General features: G+C 47.4%; 2 long non-coding RNA genes across 2 annotated transcripts in view; one reads left to right on the top strand and one right to left on the bottom strand.

The window, feature by feature from the left end:
* The window catches only part of LOC148478339 (uncharacterized), an 82,321-nt gene extending 68,860 nt beyond the window's left edge, over nucleotides 1-13,461 (bottom strand). Inside the window, exon 1 of the long non-coding RNA XR_015872407.1 lies at nucleotides 13,070-13,461. This is a non-coding gene — a long non-coding RNA (uncharacterized LOC148478339). The remainder of the gene's footprint in view (nucleotides 1-13,069) is intronic.
* Nucleotides 1-16,346, top strand: part of LOC148478338 (uncharacterized) — an 80,126-nt gene extending 63,780 nt beyond the window's left edge. Inside the window, exon 3 of the long non-coding RNA XR_015872406.1 lies at nucleotides 16,078-16,346. This is a non-coding gene — a long non-coding RNA (uncharacterized LOC148478338). The remainder of the gene's footprint in view (nucleotides 1-16,077) is intronic.
* Nucleotides 16,347-25,429: the final 9,083 nt, after the last annotated feature.

Genomic DNA, 25,429 nt, shown 5'->3' with positions numbered 1-25,429 from the left:
AGAACAGGTCCATCTTGTGGGAGTGTATCCAAGCTTCCATGCAGATGTACAGTACAGGTCCATCTTGTGGGAGTGTAGCCAGGCTTCCATGCAGATGTACAGTACAGGTCCATCTTGTGGGAGTGTAGCCAGGCTTCCATGCAGATGTATAGTACAGGTCTATCTTGTGGGAGTGTAGCCAGGCTTCGTGCTTGTTTGAGGCGTGTGCATGCAGAAGAGACTCTTTATTTTCAATCGAATCTTTTGTACCCAGCATGCGGTGGGTGTAAGTGACATTACTAAAGATGGCAGCTACAGCTGTGAACGGGAACGCAGTGGGTGGAGCAATGGAGCCACGTGGATTCTCCTATTGACGGTTAATCACATTAGCATAAGGTAATATCATCTGGCTACCATGGACTTCCCCACTTGTGGCAGGTTTTGGCAAGGGGGGTTACATTAAGTTTAGCACAACTTTGTTCTAAAACCTCAGTTTAGGAGCTGAACTGGAGGGGTTTCTGGACTATAGATAGACAGTAATTAGATAGACAATGTCTAGATAAACACCAAATGTTAGACAGGCAATAGTTAGTCAGGGACAAAAGTCAGACACACTAAAGTTCGACATGTAAAAAGGTCGACATATTTTTTTTTAAATTCTTAAGGGTTAGGCCAGTGGTTCCCAAACTTTTTTGAGTCACGGCGCCCTAGAGTATCAGCATTGTTTTCACGGCACCCCTAAGCCAAAAGTTTGTTATTGAAAAATTCAGAAAAAATTTAGTAAAGGAAAGTTTGGGAACCACTGGCTTAGTCACTTCCCCACACGGTTAGGATTAGGCACTTACCCAGACGGTTAGGGTTAGGCACCAAAGGGAGTGTTAGGGTGAAGATTAGGGGAAAAAAAAAAAGTGGCGACCTTTTGTACCTGTCGTCCTTCTTACATGTTGAACTTTAGTGTGTCTGACTTTTGTCCCTGTCGACTTATTGTCCCTGTCTAACTACTGACTGTCTAACATCATGGCCGGGATGCACTAAACGGAAAATGCAGTAAAACCCCTGTTTACCCCATTTTCCGTATGCATCAATCTCCTGGCCGCCGGGCTCTGATGCGGAGGGTAACGCCAGTTTTTTGCTGGTGATACCCTATAGAAGTCTATGAGCTTCTACCACATCGCGCTGCTATGAGGGATCCGATCGGGTCATAAATCCGGAAGTCCACGGCGAGGGCAGATCGCAAAAGACAGCTCTTATCGGAAGAACTGTCCTTTGTGCTGCTGATCGCATATGTTAGTGCACATGCGGTCAGCAGGGAATCGGTATGATTCACCGCCGGCTGCATGGCTGGCGGTTCAAATCCTGGCAGCTGCAGCCCGACAGAGGAGGAAATCCTGATCGTCCACAGGTAAGTATAAACTAACCTAATTTTACCCCCTAACCCTCCTTTAGGGTGCCTAACCCTAACCTCCCCCCCTGTGCCTAACCCTAATCCCCCCTCTAAGTGCCTAAACCTAACCCCCCCTTCCCCGCCGCCTAAACCTATGTGGAGGGGTGCCTAGCCCTAACCTCCCCCCGGGTGAGCCTAACCCTCCCTCCCCCTAGCCCAACCCTTACCTCCCGGGGGGGTGCCTAACCCTAAGTCCCCCCCGGGAGCCCTAAACCTAGCACTCTCCCCCCCTCCACGGATGTCCGCACCCGGCATCCGTTCGATCGGGATGCCGGGCTCCGGTCTCCCGGCGTCGGTAAAATGACAGGCGTCTAGATTTAGACGCCTGTCATTTAACCCTCGCCAGGATTAAGTAGTCTAGAAGCCGGCGGTCGGGATTCCGTCCGCCGGCTTCATAAACGTATACCGTCAGCAGGGAGGCGGTGTCCGGCGGTAAGTGCTGCGAAGTGTTAGTGCATCTCGCCCCTGGTGCCTGTCTAGACATTGGGGCAGATGTATGAAACTCTGGAAAGTGATAAAGTGGAGAGTGATAAACGACCAACCACTCAGTTCCTGATTGTCATGTTACAGTCTGTGTTTGAAAAATGACAGTTGGGAGTTGATTGGCTGGTCGTTTATCACTCTCCACTTTATCACTTCCCAGAGCTTCATACATCTGCCCCATATCTAAGTACTGTCTACCTCTTATGCCACACCCGAACTGGAGTCGGAACAGAGGGGTCACTTACATAGCTGTAGAAATATTCCTTCTTTTGTCATCATACCCTGTATACAATTCAACAAAACAGAGACATTTTGGAGACATTCTGTGTCTCTTTGGGGTATGCACACTGACTCATTTCATCCGAGAACAGAAAACTATTTCAGTAGGGTGGTTTGGCTCATTGCACAGATTTTATTTGTGATTAACATAAAATCCGGCTGCATGGGGAAAATATAACACAGGCACCTATGGTGGATCAGCAGAGGCGTTACAGAGATCCTGGGTACAGGGCCTGATTCAGCAAGGATCGCAACTGCTAATACGCACGCAACTGGCCGATTCTTGCATACTACGCGTGTGTATGCATGGCAGTGCACGAACCGGGAACTGCGATCGCAGTGACTACGCAGACCACACGCAGACGTGCCAGTGTGTTTGAATGCCGTTGCATGGGCGTGCAGAAATTATCCACCGCGATGACCTACGCAGCCTGAGGCCTCATAGCGTGCGTGAAAGTTAGCAACTTCTGAGTAAGGTCAGGGCTTGTGCAAGTGTGCGTGAGGCTGCGATGGTACTCGATTGTACCGATGGTTTCACAGTCTTGCTAAACATTACGGATGTGTGTAAGGTAAAGTGGGCGTCCTTATGTTAGGCTGCGGCGGCTTAGCGATCACAACGGATTACCATACTATCGCAGTGAGACTGCGTGCGTTATCGCTATTGCAGTCACAGTTGCAAACTGTAATGAATCGGGCCCAGAGTTTCAGAGCAATGTTAGAAGAGAGGTCTGAAAAACTACTGTACGCTAGGATGTGCTGAGAGCTGTAGCAGGGGGAGACACGCCGGCAGGATACAGCATCTGGGAAAAGCCCTCATTAAGTATGCAGATCACAAGATAGGGGGGAGAGACTGGTGCAACATGTGATGTCAGGGATTCTGGAACAGACATGTGACCGATCGCAGAGCAACATGTGAATAAGGGAGCTGCTGGGATTAGCATGTGACGGTGAACGTCTGAAGCCACAGACATGAGTGACAGACGGGCGCAGACAGCTGTCTCACATGTACTATTAATGAACGCCAGCAGCCCCTCCCCTCCTTCCCTGGTCACGGCACACCCTGCCAGGAACATGACAGCATCCACACCCAAAATAGGATGTCACCATAGCAATAGGAGCAATATTTGAAACAGGTCTGTGTAGCTAGGAAATGAGGAATGTGCGGTGAGTCAGAATCTACTGTAGGGCACGTAGGGATCAAGGTTGGTGGAAAATAGATGGTTTCAGTGGCTCTCTGCAGCTCCTCCTGCTGGTTTCCTGCTTACCAAACAAACCATATGCTAAAAGGGAGACATTTTCCATTTGGCTTGGTATCCTCACCGACGATGACCGCGGATTTACCACGCGCATTCTGTATCCCAGCAGCTAACTTCTCATTATCTAGAAAACACATGTTGGGGGGTCATCTGCTACAGGCAGTGCAGAACCTGTCATTCACATCTGTGATGTCTTTGGGGCCTATTCATCATAACTAAAATTTACCTGGAGGTAATTATGTTTAGAACTTGAATGGAGTTCTACCTATTTATCGGAGGAATTCATCTCCTGTGTTAAGTTTCTTCATGAATACTAAAATAACGGTAATTAAGGAAAATGTCCTTAAAAACTTTATTATTGTGTTGATGAATAGGCCACTTTGTGCCTGCACTCAAGTATTTGCTCCCAATTGTGCAATTCCAGGTGGTTCCTTTGTAAAGTCTATGCTAGCATGGCTGCACCGTGGGCAGTTTGTGGCGGTCAGATGCCATTACTAGCACAGCTCTAGGACGCAGAGCAGTTGTTTTAGATCATAGTACTTGAATATTTGAGCAAGTCAGATATTTAACAACAATAAGTATTATACCCAGGAGCGCCCCCCTCTCCCCCCATACCTGGTGCTGCTGCCATCTTTGCAGTGATATATTCAGAACAGTAGCGAAACGGTCACTGCAGGTTTGTACAGCTGGTACCCTGCACTTGGGATAAATACCCCGCTGATTATATTAATATAGAACACACAGGCCCTGATTCAGAGGCGCTCGCAAAAAGCGAGCGCTCGCTCTGAATCAGGGCGGCCGCTTGTATTTTTAGTTGCGGCCTCCTGGCCGCTCGCATAGCTGTGGGTTAGCACCCACAGCTTAAGCGAGCGGCCAGGTGATGGTCGTGATGGTCAAGACCATCGCGACCATCGGGCTTGCGACGAGACGCTTGCGGTAGGGTCTCGTTGCCGCAAGCCCCAGTGGACTTCCTGCTCTAATAAAGCTTCCACCTACTGACATCACGAGTGATGTCAGTAGGGCCGCCCACAAATGGCAGGCATTCCTGCAGGAACGCCTCCGTTTGCCCAGTCACCCCCTGCCCCACCTTCGACAGCCGCCCCTTTTGGATGCGAGCGCCGGAGCGAGTGCTTTTTGCGCTCACGCACGCGCAGTCCTGCACACTGCCTAACAATTGACCCGCTTGCGAGCAGGTCTGAATCAGGCCCACAGAACTGACACTGGGCACACTGTACAGGTCAGCGATTCAGCCTTCTGTGTGTACTGTATTGGAAGCTACTGCAATCTGTGATTCAGTTGTTGAGCTACAAGTTCCAGCCTCCCTATCAGCATGTCTCACATCAAGGGGTGATCCACAGATTTGACTGCCTACTTTGAAGATTTAGGAACTCCATATTGTGAATAATTTAACCACTTGCCTGTCGTGGATGCATGAGTTTAGCCTACGCTGAGGTGGCAACCTCGCCCTTGCCGACCAGGCTATAGGAGGGCTGTTCTCAAAGGAATGCTCACCTGCGGCTGCAGGAAGACAGTCTGCCTGCAACCTGGGGTCCGGGAAGCTGTGGCAGGTTAATTGCTTTTTAGTGTTTTAATGGTCATTAATTAAATATTGTGCACTTAAAAAAAATTTGCTACCTATGTAGAGTTGGCCTCAAAGACGTGACCAACTTTACAAAACCGCAAATTGCAAACTCCCTCCCCTTGCACACGACAGGAGCAGATGCTCCAGGAATATGAGGTGTGACCAATGGTGGATTTTACCTAGGGCTGCAGTCCCTCCCCAATAAAATCCACTCCCCTGTGAGCCCCCAGTCCCCCACTACAGCGGTGGTTCCTACCTTCCTCCTGTGGTTGCTATAATAGAAGCAGAAGTGGCGTCCCATTGGAAGCGCTTTCTGCTAATCAGACAGGCAGACCCAGAGACAGAGAGAGTTCTCCCTCCCTGGGACTGCCAACCCGGACTACCGTTATCAGATCGAAAGTTAAGTCGCATGGAGCCTCTTAAACGTAAATCGAACAAGATGCAAATATAAACTTATACCTTTTTTAAGGGTTACTCTAACAAACATATCAGTTGCCTTCCTCTTCCCAAACTGAGTAGGAAACGTGTTATTTTTTTTTTTTTAAATGAAAGCTCAGGGCCTGATTCAGCATGGATCGCTATTACGATAGCGTATGCAGAAGGCCGATTGTTAAGTACTGAGCATTCGTATGGCGTGCACGAGTTAGCATTGCTCGCGCAGATACAAAGCCATCGCAGATGGAGGGAAGGGACGTCAGCGTTTGGGAGTGGTCGGAGATACACAGGTGCGCTTTTCCGTTTGAACGCCATTGCATGGGCATGCATAAATTGGCCACTATGACGGCATACGCAGCTTGAGTGCTCACTGCATGCAACGAGGTTAGCAAATTCTAAGGTCAGACCTGTTGTAATTGTGCGTGAGGGGCCGATGTTCCCAATGTATACGCAGGATTGCAAGGTATTATGGAATTGTGAAAACGGTAGTGGGCGTCTCTATGCTGGATTTGGCCGTCTCTGTAATGGCTTTGCGATTGCAGTCATTAGCATATTTTTGCAGCAGACCTGCGTGCGTAATTGCGGCTGCGATCGCAAGACCCTCAGTTCACAATAATCACTAGAAGGTTCTCTGTATTATATAGTAATCACTAGAATGCACTCTGTACTGTATTGTGTCCACGATAATGTTCCCTGTATTGTATATAGATAACTGTGATCATTAGAATGCTCTCTGTATTGTATATTAGTCACTGGCATGCGCTATGTATTGTTTAGAATTCATTATAATAGCTTCTCCACTGAACACTGATCAGATGGGTTAATACTGCCTTTCATTGTAGCTTTTTAACATATACAAATTACATTCAGTATATATAATTCACTGTAGTAGCACACATACATTTGTTTGATCAAGACTTATGCCCAATACATGTGGGTACTACCAAGTACTGAGTATATTTGGGCATATACAGCGTGAGCACTGTGCAGCATCATGTGTGTATAGGCACTGCTGGGCATAGTAATCATACAGATGTAGCCACGCTCATCCATCCCGCGATGCAAGTGCATCACGGCATGGATGGCGTGACTAGTGTGCCCCATCTAGCACGCGCACGCCATAGTCTTTAATGCAAAGGACGCCGGCCACGCCTAGTCACGGCCCGGCGAGAGGTCTGCTATGCCGCGTTGTGTGACAATGAGAGCGGCTATATTTGTTGTGATAGAAGCTCTGGAGAAGTCTGGGATGGCATATATGTGTTTCCCAGATTCCTATCATATGTGTTTTAAAAACCCCAGGAAAAGTCTGTTATGCCAAACAGACCAGAAGTGTCGACTTTTGGTAAAAGCCGGATAATGGGTCCTAGGGGTGTGGATGTGAGAAGAGAAGGGAGGACTCCATCCACAGGCCATTCCAGGTGTTGGGCCTTTCAGTCTGAGAGCAGGCTGATTAGTAGTTGCACCTGGAAGTGGCTCAGATAAGCTGTGTTAGGTTTTGGTTCAGTGTCTCACATACCCTGGGGAGAAACAGACACTGAGGTTTGTTCAGAGACACTGTGATATTTGAAAGTGCTGTGTTTGTGGTAAGGCAGTAGGCCCTGACACTTGTAGAGAGGGAATAACCTGGCTAGTTAGTGCCCAGACAGGCTAGGATTTATTTTTATGTTTTGTTTATTTTGTTGTGTATATTGCACAATAAAACTGGTTCCGACCAGCTTGCACGAAAACCCTGTACTGGTGTGCTGTTTCCTGGCTGCTGTGTGTAAGGAGGTGTCCATCTACCCCAGGAGAGGGACCCCCTACCCCGACTATATCACAAGTGGTGGAGAATGCGGGCAGACACACAAAAAACTGCAGCAAGTGGAAAAGTTTTGCATTTAAAATTTAAAGAGATAGACACCAATTTGTTGTTTGGATGTCAACCTGTGTTTTTATGAAATCCACGAAGGTGGCGTTGGTAGATGCTTAGATAAGCCAGATTCCGCTTCCAACCTACACCTAAAGACAACATGGAGGACATTGTTAAGGCCTTGCTCCAAGCTAACAAAACTCAGCAGGAAACTAACAAAGCTCTGCAAGAAGCTACCAGAGCTCAGCAGGAAACTAACAGGGCTCAGCAAGAAGCTACCAGAGCTCAGCAGGAAACTAACAGGGCTCAGCAGGAAGCTACCAGAACTCAGCAAGTCGCCGTAGAGGAAACCCGCCAGGCCTTAAGAGGGGTGGTGCAACAGCTAGTAGTCCGGTCTGGAGATGCTTCCCCTGCTCTTCCAACTCACACCATACGGACTAGTCACTTTCTGCAAAAGATGACCCAGAATGATGATGTGGAAGTGTATCTTACGGCCTTTGAAAGTACCGCAGAAAGAGAGAATTGGCTTAAAGAGCAGTGGGCAAGTCTTGTGTCACCCTTCCTGTCTGGAGAACCACAGAAATCTTAACTCGATTGGGAGTCACAGTATTTGTTCACACCTAACTAGTCCACCGCTGGGAGTTCCAAACAGAAATGTCTCCATGCTCGCAAATGCATGACCTCGTCCATCTTACCACAAAATGGCTGCAGCCAGAGACTCTTAATGGGACCACAGATCATGGAAAGGGTCATTATGGATCGATATCTGCAGTCTCTACCTGCAACTCTGTGCTAGTGGGTGAGCCATGCAGACCCTAGCACAGCAGACCAATTGGTTGAACTGGTGGAGAGGTATATGGCGGCTGATCAACTGTTGAGTGCGCCTCACCGAGCCCCGATTCCGCAACGGCGATCTCCTGTGATCACTGGTAAGACTGTTCCAGGGGAGAAGGGTGCTGGGCGGTGGAATGTACTTAAGAGTGAGGGTTTGGAACCTGGAGATAAGCCAATCAGGCCAGGAAGGTTCCTAACCCGTAATAGACTTGGTAATAGTATGATTCAATGTTTCCGGTGTGGTGATTTGGGCCATATTTCTGCTAATTGTTCTCTTACCTCTGAACCTATGCAATGTGATACTGCTTATGTCAATCGCAGAATGTCTTTCTTTCCACAACCAGCCTGTACTGCTGACCGACAGGCTGGGACAGATAAGCAAATGTGTATAGTTACTGTAGAAGGCAACCGAGTAGAGGCTCTGTTAGATTCTGGTAGCCTGGTTACACTGGTGAAAGCTGAACTGGTGAACCCCTTGAAGCGTAAGGGAAAAACTGTTGGCGTGACCAGCATACATGGGGATACTCGCTATTATGTTACTGCAGAGGTGAACATAGAAACACAATGTGGTTACACGATAGTCTCTGTGGGTTTGGTGCATGGCTTGATGTATGATGCAATATTGGGGAGAGACTTTGCTCACTTCTGGAAGTTGTGGGAAAGCCGGTTTATTATAGAAGTAATTAACCCCGACCCATTTGAGAAGGTTATTGATGCAGTAGCAGAGGGAGTTTCTTCAGAGTCTGAGGTGTTTCCCTTTTCTAGCATGGTTGGCGAACCAGAGAATGCTGAGAATGATGGTGGCTCACCAAGTGATGTGCCCCCTACTGAGATGGGAAACGTTATTGAGCCAGTTAGTCGTCTGCCTGATCTTGAAGTCAGAAAAGAGGTCTTTGCTGTGGAGCAGTTAAATGACCCTACTCTGGTTAAAGGCAGGGAAAATGTAAAAGTGGGGGAGGTTAATTATAAAGTTTACCAACCTGGGAAAAGAAAGCCAGAACAGATATACAGTACCATATAAATCTTATAAAACCTTGGAAGGATAGAGCAGCTCTATCAGCCATCCCAGCCCCTCTAGTAAACCCAGGGCCCTTGGTTCCCGAAATGACAGTAGCTAAAACCCTGTCGGCGGTTCAACAGCAGGAAGTTAAGGAATTTCTTAGCAGAAATAGAGTTTTGTTTTCAGATAAACCGTGCAAAATCACAGTCGTTAAACATGACATAATCACTGACCCAGGGGTTAAGATTAACCTAAAGCCACAGCTTAATAAAATTGAGGCAATACAAAACTGGCCACGTCCCCTGAATAAGAAGCAGGTGAGAGCCTTCTTAGGGATTACTGGGTATTAGGAGATTTATACCCAATTTTGCCACCATTGCAGTCCCACTGACTGACCTTACCAAAGGCAAACAGAAAGTCATGGTTAAATGGAATCCTGAAGCAGCGAAGGCTTTTCAGGGGTTAAAAATTGCATTGTGAACCCAACCAGTTCTGATGACCCCTGATTTTGACAGGGAGTTTGTTGTGCAAACTGATGCATCAGATGTAGGCATAGGAGCCATCCTGTCCCAGAGTAAAGAAGGTGAAGAACACCCTATTTGTTACTTAAACAGGAAGTTGAATGTACATGAGAGAAACTATGCTACGGTCAAGATAGAAGCGTTGGCCATAAAGTAGGCATTAGAAACTCTCAGGCACAACTTGATGGGAAGGAAGTTCAGGCTGATCACTAACCATGCCCCTTTGAAATGGATGTCAGAGAACAAAGTGAGCAATGGGAGAATAACAAGGTGGTTCTTGGCACTGCAGAACTTTAAGTTTACAGTCGAACACAGGCCAGGAAGCCAGCTGGCCAATGCAGGTGCTTTGTCGCGTGTTCATTGTTTGGGGGCTGCAGTTGTTCCGCCCCACAGGTCGAAACAAAGGCGGGGGGGTTATGTGATAGAAGCACTGGAGAAGTCTGGGATGACATATATGTGTGTCCCAGATTCCTATCAAATGTGTTTTAAAAACCCCAGGAAAAGTCTGTTATGCCAAACAGACCAGAAGTGTCGACTTTTGGTACAAGCCGGATAATGGGTCCTAAGGGTGTGGATGTGAGAAGAGAAGGGAGGGCTCCATCCACAGGCCATTCCAGGTGTTGGGCCTTTCAGTCTGAGAGCAGGATGATTAGTAGTTGCACCTGGAAGTGGCTCAGATAAGCTGTGTTAGGTTTTGGCTCAGTGTCTCACATACCCTGGGGAGAAACAGAAACTGAGGTTTGTTCAGAGACACTGTGATATTTGAAAGTGCTGTGTTTGTGGTAAGGCAGTAGGCCCTGCCACTTGTAGAGAGGGAATAACCTGTCTAGTTAGTGCCCAGACGGGCTAGGATTTATTTTTATGTTTTGTTTATTTTGTTGTGTATGTTGCACAATAAAACTGATTCTGACCAGCTTGCACGAAAACCCTGTACTGGTGTGCTGTTTCCTGGCTGCCGTGTGTAAGGAGGTGTCCATCTACCCCAGGAGAGGGACCCCCTACCCCGACTATATCACACTGTATATGCTATAATGGGTACAATCAGCGCTGGCCACAAGCTGCCTGCATACTGGTGTTCAATTTTGGAATTGTATATATTCACATCTATAGATGTAAATATACTTACCAGGAGAGCGCTATATCAACGGTGTAAATATTATCTCTCTTGCTGTAGCGCAGTATAAAATGCACCCAGTGGGGGATTTCTCAATCTTCTACAGTGCTTGTTCCTCCTGCATGCTTACTGGTCAGCACTATGCAGTATAATGAGGCCAGACCTACTATTCATTCTAGTTTGTGCTATTAGTAGTAAATATGTCACAGGCACAACGTCGGAGAGGGTTGTAGGTTTGGGGAAGATTTTGAATCACCCTCCTAAAACAAGGGAATACGGAGCAGCAAATAGATTGTTGGTGGAAGTCTATGATAGGGTGATAGCCTTCAAACCTTGCAGCTTGTGTAGGGAACAGAAAGGGTTATGTACTTTTTAAATCTTTAACTATTTACATATTTTTATTGCAGTATGCAGTTACAGTGGTTGTATCCTGGATACCACTCATTGTTCCTAATTCATATATATTTATGTATGGAGATTTCAGGCCTGATTACACTCAAGCCTGCTCTGTGAATGGACCTTGCATTTTTAGCCCGGAGCCTGCATAGCCAATTTTTGAGCAGCTCCGGGGGATTCAGAGTTGTATGTATTCCAGACGCATTTCCGTTGTCTACTGAGAGGGTGAAACTGGGCGGCAATGGAACGTTTTCACATAGAATATGTGCTCCATGGGCATGGAGGTGAAATTGTGGGCTATGGATCTTATGCATCAAGGATCGGGTTGGTGAATATACGCGCCTGTCAGGGGTGGCTATAGGCGTCTTGCTGCAGTGCAGGTGTAGACATGTGCTTACCTCATGCTACTTGTTTCTGACTTTCAGGTGGTTTCCGGATTATAGACAGACAGTAATTAGTTAGACAATGTCTAGATAGACACCAGATGTTAGACAGGTAATAGTTAGACAAAGATAAAAGTTCGACACAGACAAAAGTCAGACACACTAAAAAAAGTTTGACAGGTACAAAAGATCGACAGGGTCAAAAGTTTGACATGAAAAAGATCAACACAAAAATGGTCGACACATTTTTTTTTTTTTTCTTTAGGACTAGGGTTAGGCACTTACTGGAGGGTTAGGGTTAGGCACTTACCAAGATGTTTAGGGTTAGGCACCAGGATGGAGGGTTAGGGTTAGGCACCAAGGGGAGGGTTAGGGTTATGGTGAAGATTAGGGCTAAAAAAAAAATAATAATAATTGTCGACAATTTTTGTGTCGACCATTTTCATGTCAAACTTTTGACCCTGTCGACCTTTTGTACCTGTCGAACTTTTTACATGTCTAACTGTGTCTGACTTTTGTTTGTGTCTTAACTTTTTTCCCTGTCTAACTATTGACTGTATAACATCCGATGTCTATCTAGACATTGTCTAACTAATTACTATCTATCTCTTATATCACACCCCTTTCAGGCCGACTGGACCACAGGTCAAACAAGGACGTAGACCCCCTTCTGGCCTCTATAAAGAAAGGAATGCGCTGAACTGTGGTGACCTTCACTGGGATGAGTGGATGATCATCATTGGCTCCTTTGGCCTCAGGCTGGTTACACCTTAGTGCCATGCACCGAGTGCAATCCGAACAAAATCGCCCAAAGGGGGAGGGGGGGGGGATTTGGTACCTACACAACACAGGTTATGCTGAGCAATTTTGCACTGGTCCCCTTGATGGACAAATGGCCCCAGTCTCTGCCCCTGCAATAACACTATGGCAGCAACCCACCCACGTAACTGAGCTTGACTGCTTGGTTTCTCTGGAGTGTACCACCTACAACCTGGCTGCCAGTACAACACAATGCAGATGATACAGTACAAGGAAATACAGATGATACATGCTGTACCATGCAATGCAGATGGTACAGTCAATACAGTCCAGGGGCTACAAAACAGGCAGCTGCACTGTAATTCTGTAGGTCCTAGTGCCCTTATGCTGTGGCCCCATGCCGCCTACACAGGGGAGCAATTCTATAGGGCCTAGTGCCCCTTATTCCTCAGCCTAGTGCCGCCTACAGAGGGGGACAATTCTATAGGGCCTAATGCTCTTTTTAGCCGTGGCCTAGTGCTGCCTAGCAGGGGTACAGTACTGTAGGGCTTTATGCCTCTGCCTAGTGCTGCCTACAGAGGGGGACAATTTTATAGGGCATAGTGCCCTTTGTGCCATAGCATAGTGCCACCTAGCACGTGTGCAGTTTTATAGGGCCTAGTGCCGCGTACATGTGTACAATTTTACAGGGCCTAGTGCCCTTTATGCCTTGGCCTAGTGCCGCCTACACAGCCAATACTATTCAGTGGACTTACCACCCCGGACGTCTTCAGCTGAACCAGGCCTGGGTCAGCCCCACCCACCGCAGGGTCTTCTCTAGAGATGGGAACGCTCCCTCCAGCTCTGGCCAATTCCAACTATCATAGGGCTTCCTATAGTCTTCATCTGAGGAGCACGCACTGCTGCCTTAGCGCTACCGGTGTCTTCACCGACCCCACTTCCGTCCGGCATCGGCTGTTTTATCTTCACCTGGCTGTCTGCCTGCTTTAGCTCTTTCGCAATGGCTGCCGTTAGGTCAGGAAAATATATTTGAGACCAAAATCTCGACAAAAAGTACATTGTGAGGGTATCATGGACAACAAAACAGTCCTCGTGGTGTCATCAGTCATGAAATGTCTCTCTGGCCACAGATAGTTCCAGGACAGCGATCTCAAACATTCAGCAGCTGCTGCCTGTCTGGAACAGTAGGGATTACACTGACAGAGAAACCCACCACAATCTCTCCGTATAAATAACACTGAGATAATATGGGCAAGTATGAGACATTCTCTAAGGAACACGGCATTGCCAAAAAATAATGGAACAACTTGTCTGTGGTATCTGCATTTTACAACTGCATTAATCATATCCTGCATGAAGTGCCTATAGTGGGGGAAGGAGGGCAACCCGCAGGCATGGAAAATATTATGTTACTGTATTTTTATTAAGTAAAGTTTAATACTATAGCTTGTCTGTTTTCCTGGTATAACACCCACACCCCCTCTTCTTTATTGTGTGGTACAGTACGTAGATTGCTTCGGGTATGGATTTGTGCTTGCTGGGACTTGTAGTTCCACAATAGGCATAAAGGGCCCGATTCTGTCTGCTCTGTGCATGGTTCGCAAATAGCGAGTTCATTCGCTCAGCGCAGGTGGAAATTTACACATTTTTACGTATGTCCGTCCTATTCTGAGACGGAGCCTGGCCAGATCACTCTTTTCCTGATATTGGCCGTTTCGAGGCCGAGGAACTGGGCGGCGACAATGCGATCGCACGGAACTGACCTGACTTATAGGAGTGTTGTGGGTGTGTATCTAAACCTCCATGTGAGCCGTGTGTCCAAGGGAGGGAAGCCCGTTTCTCATGGATTTCTTGCACCTAGCATGGCGTTGGTACAGGTGCCATGATGACGGTTGTGGCGGTTGGTATATAATCAATGGGTGGCGCGGGTTTCCGCTTGCAGACTGACAGGCCCTGGCACTAGCTGAACGGAATCTCATATCAGCATAGGTCGTAAGTCTGGCCTCCTGCTGCTGCCCGCAAATACAGGCGTGTGCGACTTAGGAGTATATTTACTAAAGTGCCAGTTTTATAGAAGTGGAGGTGTTGCCCATAGCAAACATTCAGATTCTACCTATTATCTTCGATTGCTATGTTTGGTTGCTATGGGCAACACCTTCAACCCTATAAACCCGCACTTTAGTAAATATACCCCTTACAGTCAGCCCCAAAGCTGAACCACAGCACCGTACAAATACCTAATAAAAACGAATGTTATCTTGACTTTATTTTCTCATTAAGAAAGAATGAGGTAATTAAAATATCATTTTTGTAGATCTTCTGTCTTCAACCTGTGTGAAAATGAAAGAAAAGAATACGCGGATATGGGGTCACAGTTACTGTATTTGCTGGGACGCTCTCACTGAGAGGAAGGCAGGAGAACTTGTGCCTATTAGGGAGGAACTTAAATAGGGGTCTCCCGGCATGGGACATTATTCTGCTCACTGTAAATACAGTATTTAGGAACAATGCTGGGAACAATGGTGTTTAAACTTCCCTGGTAATTTGGTTGGTCCTCGGTAGCCCTGACATAACAAACTGCAGTGTAGCTTTGTGCCAAAGTGTGAACTCCATGTCATCCCCCAGCAACTTCCGAACCATTTATTTAATTAGCTAAAACGTTACAGTGTTCTCTCTGCTCGGTTTTACTTTCTGAATGGCTCAAATAAATCATGATGGGGATGACAGGCAAACCGCAAGTACATATGTGCTTCTTCTCCAACGCTTAACTAAGGGGCATAAAATGTGTCCCACTAACTCGCAGAACGAGACATGACCTCAGCCTGCTCAGAGTTGGGTGTAAAAGTGCTTTAGCAGAATGAAAGGAGCCGTGCGCCCTGCTGCACGGCAAGGAACGCCCATAAACACACAAACCCCGCCCCTTTACCTCATTTGAATCATCCTGTGCTGCAGATTCTAATGTTTGCACAGGGGTGCAATATGAGGTGCCGCACTGTGCCTGCTCTGTACATGACGCACAGGGTCTGTGTCGGGCGGGCGCTCTGCCGATGTCAGGCATAGTGGAGGAGTGACTTTATTTGCTACTGCTCACGCATCCAAGTCGCACCGCGCACGCGTCACGATTGTGTCTGTACAAAGTCACAGTTGCAAATTCAGGAGCACGCAGGTAGAAGTGTATAGGATGGTGAGACCGGTGGTGGCATCTAAGGACGCCCCAATCATTATTACTGCATGTACGGAGGCTGTCAGTGGGCGTCTCTGTCCTTGCACATTCGGACGCACGATGTACACAAGGGTAGGGTTTGTAGCGGCATATGAAGATGCGTGACTGCCAATAGATGCTGCTGCGTGCGTTTCTCCATCAACCACTGAATCAGGGCCACAATGCACTCGAGAGTCTCTGGAGATGACGCCATATTGCCCTTCAAACCCATGCGGAAATGTAGACTCGAATCAGGGTACACAGTGCTACTAAAGATGGTTATGTGCTTCATCTTGGCCACATTGCATTTTGTTCTGCTTATTGCCCCTCCCCCTCCCCCCAACTAACCAATCAGGAGGCTTTTGGTAGAGCATTAAGCATTGTCTATAACTGGAACGCAATACAGGACCTCAGCCATGGATTTACGAGGGTGGATACAAAAGTCAGTGACCTGACATAGTAGTATATGCCGCCCCATATTGATTTTCGTTATGTATGTACTAGAGGTCTTAGTAGAACACTGTGGAAAATTACAGCACAATTCTTCTTTTATCTTTACAGATATTGAATAATAAACGGAACAATATCACTAATAGTTAATAAATGGAGAAAACTGAAAAAGGGGGAAAACTGAAATTAGAGCCGTCATTAAATATCTGTAAATTTAGAAGATGGCGGCTACTGACATCACACTCAGGCTCAAGGAACACAATCGCGGGAAGACGTTTGCATCTGATGACGATGTCATGGCTGCTGTACAGGACCAATCACAGGACTTTTTCCTGAACAGAATGAAGAGGTTGGAGCATCGATGGGAGAAGTGTATTAAAGTAAATGGAGACTGTGTTGAAAAATAAATGTCATTTGTACTCTCTCTATTCATGTCAGGACTCCGACTTTTGGTCCACCCTTGCAGTTGTCTAATTAATTGGAAAAAGAGGGTAGTGATTTGTAGGGTTTATTTTAATGAATGTAGGGGCAGTGCCAATGGGTGCCCAATCTCTGCGACCTAAGGAGAACTGGTGGCTTCACAACTTAACCCAAAGGGAATAGAATTTAAAACAGGAGAGTATCTCCCGGGCTGAGAAGGTCACTTTATAGATATAAACTTTATTGTGACACTTCCGCTATGCAAAACTAGTCCCTTACACTCCATAAATGGGAGCCGAGCAATATAGCAATGTTACAGGCAGATATAAGTGGTAAAACAACCCTCTTACCCAAACATGAAATATGGGCTGCAATTGGCAAATAAGGGATGACCCAACAATATAAAATAGATAATAATCAAATGATTTATTAGTTAGATTACTGACATCATAATACAACTTAGTATTGTCATGGATACATGAAATGTAAAATTAACAAAATCGTTTTCACTACTGTAGACAACAATGGCTAGAGGAATAATTAAAGTACAAATGATTTAAAAATAAATAAAACACAGTATCACAAGTAAACAATCAGGCATCAAAGATAATTGAAATTTTCACTTAAAATTTTTGAATTACTACCGGTTTTTAGGCATTGAACCAATGATGAAACCGCTTCTAACAACATGTTTTTTATTTGAGGTGTTCTAGTTGATTTGCATAGGGGCCCTGTTGCGGGAGTGACCCACGTGACCAGCAGCACTACACAGGCTGGTGGCAGCAGCGTCTTCACCCACCACTCACACCAATGTCACTGTGTGCCCTGTGCACAGACTGCTATGTAGCCTCTCCTATTCACCCACCACTTACACCAATCTCACTGTGTGCCCTGTGCACCGACTGCTATGTAACCTATCCACTCACCCCAATGTCACTGTGTGCCCCGTGCACAGACTGCTATGTAGCCTATCCTATTCATCCACCACTCACACTAATGTTACTGTGTGCCCTGTGCACAGACTGCTATGTAACCTATCCTATTCACCCACCACTCAAACCAATGTCACTGTGTGCCCTGTGCACAGACTGCTATGTAGCCTATCCTATTCACCCACCACTCACACCAATGTCACTGTGTGCCCTGTGCACAGACTGCTATGTAGCCTCTCCTATTCACCCACCACTCACACCAATCTCACTGTGTGCCCTGTGCACCGACTTCTATGTAACCTATCCACTCACCCCAATGTCACTGTGTGCCCCGTGCACAGACTGCTATGTAGCCTATCCTATTCATCCACCACTCACCCCAATGTCACTGTGTGCCCTGTGCTCAGGCTGCTATGTAGCCTCCTATTCACCCACCACTCAAACCAATGTCACTGTGTGCCCTGTGCACAGACAGCTATGTAGCCTCCTATTCACCCACCACTCAAACCAATGTCACTGTGTGCCCTGTGCACAGACAGCTATGTAACCTATTCTATTCACCCACCACTCACACCAATGTCACTGTGTGCCCTGTGCACAGACTGCTATGTAACCTATCCTATTCACCCACCACTCACACCAATGTCACTGTGTGCTCTGTACACAGACTGCTATGTAGCCTATCCTATTCATCCACCATTCACTCCAATGTCACTGTGTGCCCTGTGCACAGACTGTTATGTAACCTCTCCTATTCACCTACCACTCACACCAATGTCACTGTGTGCCCTGTGCACAGACTGCTATTGTCACGACCAGGGTTTCTCAGCATGGTAGTCGACGGGTAATACCTGTGAGTACGCTATGGCGAGGGGCGTCTGGCGGTGGCACTGGTGCCTGGCGGGGAGCATTGGCTGTGCGTGGTTCCATGTGGGCATACTGTCACTCTGGTCTGGTTAGGCCTGGTGGTGCTTCTGTTCCGTTCTGGCATGTGCGCCGCCATCTTGTCTCCGGTCAGGTGACTTAGTTGCCCTATCCTGTTGTGTCACATGCTTCTCTCTGACCAGTCACGGCTGAGCACTGGGGATTTAAGGGTGTTCAGAGCTCCCTTGCATTGCCAGTGCAACGTGTATCTCAGCCTAGCTGAGAGGGAGTTCTCTGTGCTTATCCTGTTCCTGTTCCTGTGAATTTGCTGTCTGCCAGTCTGCCTGTCAGCTCCTAGCTCCCACTGGACTACCCCGCTTCCTCCATCACCCTTGCCCATACCTGAGTGCCTGAGCCTGCTGACATCCTGCGCTTCAGTTCACTACCTGCATACCTTGCTTGATTATTTTCAGTTCACTACCTGCATACCTGGCTTGATTATTTTCAGTTTCACTACCTGCACACCTGGACAGCCCTAATTGTTTCTACTTGGACATTAACCCTTTTACTCCCACCACAGAACTCTTGTGCACATTTATTTATTCCTGGACTTTTATTTACTGCCACATTATATGTCTACTCAAGCACTTATTAAAAATCCTAGTTTTATTTTCAAATCTGCTTCTGTGATCACTCCTGCTACCACCCCGGGTCCACAAACAACCCAGAACATAACAGCTATGTAGCCTCTCCTATTCACCCACCACTCACACCAATGGGACTGTGTGCCCTTTGCAGACTATGTAACCTATCCTATTCACACACATCTCACACCAATGTCACTGTGTGCCCTGTGCACAGACTGATATGTAGCCTATCCTATTCACCCACCACTCACACCCATGTTAGTGTTCCCTCTAGCTCCGGCGGGAGGCAGGGCGCTGGAGCTAGAGAGGGCATGTCTGTGCGCACGCCCGAGAAGGTGCGTGGTCATTGGAAAAGGGGGCGTGTCTATTAGACGCGTCCCCTTTTCGTCACTCTTGGGGGCGTGCACGGCACTTACGGACACGCCGGGCAGCCCCCAAGCCCTGCAGACAGGGAGAATAGATGCCGGGCGCATGCGCCCGGCGTCTATTCGGCGGTGACCGGGTCACCGCATGTTTCTCCACCCGCGGGACACTGCGTCCCACGGGTGAGGACGGCTCCCGCAGGCTGTTAGGGCAGGGCGCTTTTTGCCCTCCTCCTGGAGGGCGCCCCGCTAAAACAGCCTAGCGGGAACGCTACATGTCACTGTGTGCCCTGTGCACAGACTGCTATGTAGCCTATCCTATTCACCCACCACTCACACCAATGTCACTGTGTGCTCTGTGCACAGACTGCTATGTAACCTATCCTGTTCCCCCACCACTCACACCAATGTCACTGTGTGCCCTGTGCACAGACTGCTATGTAGCCTATCCTATTCACCCACCACTCACACCAATGTCACTGTGTGCCCTGTGCACAGACTGCTATGTAGCCTATCCTGTTCAAGTGAACACGGGTACAAAGCACCTCTCCCCCCAGCCATGCCGGCCGAACACATGGTGCCACACCTATCTCTTGCATTGATGATGTCAATACATTTTGAATTTGTTATTGCTCAGCTTTAACTTGACAAATCGAGACGAAACAAAGTTCTAGGGCTTTCCACTACAAAATGATGCAGTTTTCATGAAACTCGGTTCAGTAGTTTTTGTGCCAGCTTGGAACAATCAGACAGACAACAACGTTCTTATTATATTAGTGTAGATCAGTGGTTCTCAAACTATGGAGCTCATTCAGACGCTCTCACTAGATGCGAACGCTCGCTCGATGCATATGCAAATTCGGCTAAGTGACGGCAAGGCAGGCAATCGCACGACAAGGCATTAGCACGCCCACTACGTCTTGGCGAGCGATCACTTTGTGTATGCAAACGCCCACTAGCCAGCCATAAGACGCCCACTTGCGCACGTCATCTGGAAGTGCATGAAACCATTGGTACATCGAGCACCGTCGGATGTGATCGCAGCGCTTGAGGTTGACTATCCCCTGCCACAAGCACTGCGATCACTTCAGTGTGAAATCCCACCAAGTGACGTGTACTATGACTCTGCCTGTTAATTATGCATGCCTCTGCAACGGCGTTGAGACACTCAGGCACGCATGCGTTCGCACCTCCACTCCCCCGTCACTACTGCCTGCCCCTGTTACCACCGACAAACGGCTTCTCCTGTAACTCATTCCACTGGGCTGTCTATGCTGAGCGAGCGAGCGCTTCCTGATCATTCGCAGTGGTTTGCGCACGCATGCGCACAATACGAACCATCAGCAGCTACGAGCGAACGCATCCTAGCGAGAGGATCTGATTGAGCTCCTCTGTCCTCAGGACCCCACACAGGTCACGTTTTGCAGGTCACCCAGCAGAAGCACATGTGTATTCATTACTCATTGACACATTTTAAAAGATCCACCGGTGGAGATAATATCTCACTTGTGATTCTGTGAGGCCTGGAAAACATGCACTGTTTGGGGTCCTGAGGACCGAGTTTGAGAACCTGTGGTATAGATAATATTAAAATATAATGTTAATATGGACATACAGGGCCAAATGTAATAGGTAGTCAGTTTTAGTAACAGTACAAACTTGCACTTTCTCGCACTTTTAAAAAGTGCGAGTTTGTACTGAAACTCGCAAATTCAATAGCCTGCGAACTTTTCAGCTTGAGGCTACTGCATTTGCGAGTGCAGGCGAGTTTAGGACTATGTAAACTGACACCTTTTAATGCGAGTAGCATTAAAAGGTGCGAGTTTTAGAGAAGCCATCACGGATCAGTGAGATCCGTGATGGCTTCTGTGTGTGTTAAAAAAAACAAAACGTGCACCCCCTCCCCAAAAGCATAACCAGCCCCGGGCTTTATAAAGCCTGTTCTGGTTCTAAAAATGCAGGGGCCCAAATGCGTAGGGGGCCCCTGTATATTAAGAACCAGCACAGGGCTTTGTTGAGCTGGTTCTGGAAAATCAGGGGACAAAACGAGTAGGGGTCCCCTGAAAATTCCAGAACCAGCACCAAACTCTTTCTAGCAGGGGGCTAATGCCACAGCCAGGGAAAACCATTCACCGGTTTCCCCGGCCAAAGCATTATCCCTGACTGCAAGTCTGTCCAGGCCGGGGATTCCTGGGGAGTTGGGTACCCCCCCAATAAAGGGGTACCCCTCTCCAGGGCACCCCAGGCCTAGACTGATAGCCCGGGGCTATCCCCGGCACCCTAGGGCGGTGGGTGCCGGGTTGATAGTGTAAAGTGTAAAATAAAATTTACCATATTGTCTTTATTTGTAGAACCACAAGTACCAGCAAGCCTCCCCTGCATGCTGGTATTTGGAGAACCACAAATACCAGCATGCGGGCATTACGGGCCCGCTGGCACTTGTAGTTGCACAACTAAAGAAATACGTAAATAAACAAACTTACACCGTGAAAGTATAATTTTAATAAAACAAACATGCACACTCACACTCACACATACTCACCTAGTATCCGAAGTAATCCATAGGGGTGTACCTGAAAAAAAAAATCCATACTCACCTCTCCTATGCGTAGATCACGTCCTCTTCTGCAATTAGGCAATCCAGGGGTTAAAACAAAAAAACGCTAAAAACCCGATCCATGCGGACCGAGCAAAGGTATGTGTGTACACATACCTTTGCTCCGCGTAAATGACCGGGGCACACGTGTGCCCCGTCAGTGCAGGGGCCGCCAGCCAATCAGGGAGCATCTCCGTCGGAGCAGCTCCCTGATTAGCTGAATGCGGCCAACCTCTGTCTCCCATAGACGTCTATGGTGAGAAATCCCCATAGCCGTCTATGGTGGGAGCCGCTACATAGTAACCGCAAGATTAATTGATGTTAATCTTGTAGATACATCAATGATACAATGTCGCATTGTATCATTGATGTAACCACAAGATTAACATCAATTAATCTTGCTGTTACTATGTAGCGGTCATTTACGCGGAGCAAAGGTATGTGTACACAAATACCTTTGCTCAGTCAGCATGGATCGGGTTTTTAGCGTTTTTTTATTTTAACCCCTGGATTGCCTACTTGGAGAAGAGGACGTGATCTTCGCATAGGAGAGGTGAGTATGGATTTTTTTTTCAGGTACACCCCTATGGATTACTTCGGATAATAGGTGAGTATGTGTGAGTGTGAGTGTGCATGTATGTTTTATTAAAATTATACTTTCACGGTGTAAGTTTGTTTATTTACGTATTTCTTTAGTTGTGGAACTACAAGTGCCAGCGGGCCCGTAATGCCCCGCATGCTGGTATTTGTGGTTCTCCAAATACCAGCATGCAGGGGAGGCTTGCTGGTACTTGGGGTTCTACAAATAAAGACAATATGGTAAATTTAATTTTACACTTTACACTATTAACCCGGCACCCACCGCCCTAGGGTGCCGGGGATAGCCCCGGGCTATCAGTCTAGGCCTGGGGTGCCCTGGAGAGGGGTACCCCTTTATTGGGGGGGTACCCAACTCCCCAGGGATCCCCGGCCTGGACTGACTTGCAGTCAGGGATAATGCTTTGGCCGGGGAAACCAGTGAAAGGTTTTCCCTGGCTGTGGCATTATCCCCCTGCTAGAAAGAGTTCGGTGCTGGTTCTGGAATTTTCAGGGGACCCCTACTCGTTTTGTCCCCTGATTTTCCAGAACCAGGACCAGCTCAACAAAGCCCTGTGCTGGTTCTTAATATACAGGGGCCCCCTATGCATTTTGGCCCCTGTATTTTTAGAACCAGAACAGGCTTTATAAAGCCCGGGGCTGGTTATGCTTTTGCAGAGGGGGTGCACGTCATTTTTTTTTATTTTATAACATTTAACATAAGTACACACAGAAACATGTACATATCTCATGGATATGTGCATGTTTCTGTGTTAATTTGACCTGCTCAGGATATACTCGCTAGCCTGAAGCAGGTCTATTATTTGGGGACTTTTGGTAATCTTTTTTTTGTGAGTCTGAAACAGACACTCTATTACATTGGACGAGTTGATTGTTTTCAATGTGAAAACATCTGGATGCGAGTTTGAGAATGGAGAGTTTTAGTAACTCTGAAAAATGCGAGTTTTAGTGAACAGACACCCTATTACATTGGAGGGTTGTGAAAAATTGCGAGTTTAGCACCAAACTCGCAATTTACCAAAACAGACTACCTATTACATTTGGCCCACAGTATGTGTTGATTGCACTCTGTGCGCCTTACATATTGCAAAGGGGGATGCAGTCACAATACCGGCACATGGGATGCCAGCACTTAGAATCCCAAAGGTAATTAGTGGGGGAACAGGGATAGTTAGGGTTAGGAACTAGGGGGAGGGTAAGGCACTAAGGTGGGTGGGTTAGGCACTAGGGTGGGAGGGTTAGGGACAGGTTCGAATACCTACTGTCAGGTGTCGGTATCTTAACCCTGTTGGGATGCTGGCATGGTGATTTTGACCGCCCGGATCCTGAGCGCCGGCATCCCGTACCCAACCCTCCAAAGGTTTTGCACTTTGCATCAAGAGCACAGAAACAATCGGCATCCGGTCATTAGGTCTACAGTAAAAAGGTAGACAGTGTTTAGGTAGACAATACAAGTTAGGCAGGCAGTAGATCGACAGGGTCTGAAGGTCGACAGGGTCCGAAGGTCGACACACTAAAGGTTGGCCCGGGTCATTAGGTTGACACGAAATGGTCGACACGTTTGTTTTTTGTTAGGGTTAGGCACTTACCCCGACGGTTAGGGTTAGGCACCAGGAGGGAGGTTTAGGGTTAGACACCAAGGGGAGGGTCAGGGTGAAGATTAGGGCTAGAAGAAAAAAATATGTGTCGATCATGTCTGTGTCGACATTTAGTGTGTCGACATAATGACCCTGTTGACCTTTCCCTGTCGAACTTCTTACCAGTCGACCTTTAATGTGTCGACCTTCAGACCCTGTCGACCTATTGCCTGTCTAAAGGCCCCCATACATCAGAGATTGATTGCAGCAATCGTGCAATTTGCAATTGATTGTGTATAAAAATCTTTCCCTTTTTCAATCTATTGCAGAATTGCCACAATCAATTGAAAAAGGGAAAGATTTTTATACACAATCGATGGCAAATTGCATGATTGCTGCAATCAATCTCTGATGTATGGGGGCCTTAACTTGTATTGTCTACCTTTTTACTGTAGTTCTAATGATCCACACCCAAAGCAATCACAAGCAATACTGAAAGTGTCAGGAACAAAAACCAGCCATGACACCACGAGTAACACACTGATTAATTTGTGCTAAGCCATGCATTCATCCCAAAGAACTGTGGGCCTGATTCAGAGCCGGACGCTATTTGCACTTGCTCGTTCAGAAAAAAGGGGTGGCTATTCAAATGAACCGTTCGCTCTTTACGGTCTGTTCACGACTCTAGGTCTGAACGAGCGTACAAAACATGCGGTCGTTTTTTGGAAAACTACGCCCCCTGGCCACTTGCATCCTACGTCATGTCCGCTATTAGATTAATCGAGTACATCGACCAGCGTATGAACTGCTCGCTATTCTTGTGGTTGGTTTTTCCTACCGCAAACTTGCGAGCAGTTCTGACTATAAAATAACCCAGTGACGTGGTCAATGACGCTGCTGTATTAATTATGCACACCCATAAAACGCACGTTTTGACCTTTAAGCACGCCTGCGTTCTGATCTCCACTCCCCGGTTTCAAGCACCTTCCCCTGTTACCACCCACATACGCCTCCTCCTGTCACAAAATAGCAGGCATTCGCTATTTAGCAAACAAACGATTTTCGGCCGCACTGACTGGTTCGCGCATGCGTATTACGATCCGTATGCATGCGCAGTTGTGCAAACATCGCTCGGAACGAACGAGCGGACGCTTACGAGCGGCTCTGAATCAGGCCCTGTGGCCCTGATTCAGAGCCGCTTGCTCTGGCAGAGCGCTCGCTCTGAATCAGGGCCGGGCTATTTTTTTCTTTGAACGGCCTCCTGGCCACTCGCATACAGTAGCTGTTGGTGACCACCCACAGCTATAGCGAGCGGCCAGGAAGATGGTCGCGATGGTCAAGACCATCGCGACCATCGGGCTTGCGACGAGACCCTTGTGGTAGGGTCTTGTTGCCGCAAGCCCCAGAGAGATTTCGGCTCTAACAGAGCCGAAATCTCTCCCACTGACATCACTCGTGATGTAAGTGG

The sequence above is a fragment of the Taudactylus pleione genome, unplaced genomic scaffold (assembly GCF_031769625.1).
Source record: "Taudactylus pleione unplaced genomic scaffold, aTauple2 ptg000662l, whole genome shotgun sequence".
NCBI lineage: Eukaryota > Metazoa > Chordata > Amphibia > Anura > Myobatrachidae > Taudactylus > Taudactylus pleione.
Note: the sequence above shows the minus strand (reverse complement) of the source record. Positions and strands in the feature narration are given on the sequence as shown.